Raw genomic sequence first — 2,560 nt, 5'->3', positions numbered from 1 at the left:
TCAGCACACTCAAAATTGGGCGAAGAAGCCCCAAATTCGCGAGCCACGTGACATTTTAATAAAGTTACACGCTGGGTTGTGCGTACGCACACTTGCTGATTTCGCCACTTGTGCGTACACACAGGAGGTTGTGCATACGCACACTTCAGTGTGTGCTTCTCCTTTGTTTTCTTCATGAAATCTCCCATTTTGCATGCTTCCTTCCACTTTTGCCTAGCCATTCTTGCCTATTGGACCTGAAATCACTCAACAAATATATCACGGTATCGAATGGAATAAAAGTGGAATTAAATGATCAATTTAGGCACAAAAATGCATGTTTTCACATTTAGGTTCAAATTAGGGAGAAATCACAAAAGTATACTATTTTGGTGATTAAGTGTGAGTTTATGTGATGAAATCCATCCAATTCAAGCAAAAAATTATCATCAAATATGGACTTATCAGGCCCCATATGGGTTACCCCTAAATTATTCTCCACCTTTAGAAAATCCTAACGTGGGATATATTAGAGGCATGACTACTACAAGGAACAACCTTTTGTATAATTCTGCACCTCTTCCCTTAACGGGTATACCAACTAATTTACAATACTAATATGACAAATTACAATGCTTATCAATATTTAATAAATAACCCTCCATATTTAGGATCAATCTCTATGTCACAACCCACCTCCACAATGCCAAATGTCCATTTGACATATTGCATAGGGGCAGCAAGATTCCCAGTAGGGAGAACACGTGCTTCTATCTTCCCAAAAATGTTGAGACAAACAATACAAGAAAAAATATTGAGTACCATCGGATTTAGCATCGTAGAGTAGCGGAAGAGTTATTATCAGATTTACCGACAATAATGGCGTTGAATTTGTTAGGTTAAGTAATTACCAGCGAATTTACGTTTCCGACAGTAAATTTGCCAGTAATATTTGGAGGAAAATAAAAAATAAATTGGCGCGTCCTTTAGGGTCGGATTTACCATAAAAAAATTTGATGGTAAACCTACTTAGTGAGACGCTGTGTTTCGGTGACCCACAATGGTTTACTGTCGGAAAAATCTAATGGTAACTGGGCCGTAAATTTAAAGCACGAACCCTCTTCCATTCGAATTTTACTTTCTCTCTCTCTAACCTCTCGCCTCTCTCTCTCTCTCTCTCTCTCTCTCTCTTTACCCCTCTGCCCCTTCTCTCTCTAGCCCTCTCGATTTCCTTGTCGCTGCCGGCCACCCTAAGCCTCTCCCTTCTGTTTCTTCCCTTCTCTCTCTAACCCACTCTAGCTCGGCCCCTGTCACAGAGCCCCTGTTCCTGGCTCGTTCCGGCTAGCTTCCAACTCCGACGACCATTTGTTTGCCACTTCTTGCACCAGCGACATCATAGAGCCACTGCAACTCCTTTTATCATTTTCGTTTCATTCCATTTTGGCAACCCAAGTTACTACTCTGTTTTTAATTTTTATTTCTGTTCATTTTAGTTTCATTAATCTGATTTTTAGTTAGTTAGTTAGAATTAATTTTCTGTTTGTGGATTTTAAGTGATTGGAATAGGTTAGATTATGAAGTAGGTTCTAAATTATTGAAAAATATTTGGATTATTTGGATTATGCTTTTGGCGCGGAATTTAAATTCTATAAACTAATCGGAAAGTGCATCGGATTGTACTAAGTAATACCTCAGGTGAGTGAGGGTCGATCCCACGAGGATTGATGGACCAAGTAACAATTCTTGAGTGATTTACTTAGTCAGACAGACAGAAAAGAGTGTTTTGGGGTTCAAATGCATTAAATCGTAAAGCAGGAGAACTAAGAAAGCAAGCAGTACACGGATTGTGAAGATTGTATGAGAGAACATTTAAGGTTTCAGAGTTGTTTAGTTTCTGGATTTCTATTTCTTACCAACTATTTTAATCATGAAAGATTCAATTCATGGCGAACTGTAATTGACTAAACCCTAATTCCTTAGTAATTTAGTCTCCTCTAACCTAGTCAACCACCAATTCCTTGGTTACTTAATTTCGATTAGAGGCTCAAGTCCAATTCTAGTTTATTAGCCACAAAAACTCTAATTACTCAAATATAAGAGGATTATATTTCACGTATCCCGTTGATGAGCAGATAATTTGTACGTTTTTTGGCATTGTTTTTAGTATGTTTTTAGTATGTTTTAGTTAGCTTTTAGTATATTTTTATTAGTTTTTAGTTAAAATTCACTTTTCTGGACTTTACTATGAGTTTTTGTGTTTTTCTGTGATTTCAGATATTTTCTGGCTGAAACTGAGGGACCTGAGCAAAAATCTGATTCAGAGGCTGAAAAGGACTGCAGATGCTGTTGGATTCTGACCTCCCTGCACTCGAAGTGGATTTTCTGGAGCTACAGAAGCCCAATTGGCGCGCTCTCAACTGCGTTGAAAAGTAGACATTCTGGGCTTTCTAGCAATATATAATAGTTTATACTTTGCCCGAGATTTGATGGCCCAAACTGGCGTTCCAAATCAGCTCAAAACTGCCCGGCGTTAAACGCCGGAACTGGCACAAGAATGGGAGTTAAACGCCCAAACTGGCAC

The sequence above is a fragment of the Arachis duranensis genome, chromosome 9, assembly GCF_000817695.3.
Source record: "Arachis duranensis cultivar V14167 chromosome 9, aradu.V14167.gnm2.J7QH, whole genome shotgun sequence".
NCBI classification, from domain to species: domain Eukaryota; kingdom Viridiplantae; phylum Streptophyta; class Magnoliopsida; order Fabales; family Fabaceae; genus Arachis; species Arachis duranensis.
The sequence above is the reverse complement of the archived record's forward strand: the minus strand, read 5'-3'. Positions refer to the sequence as shown.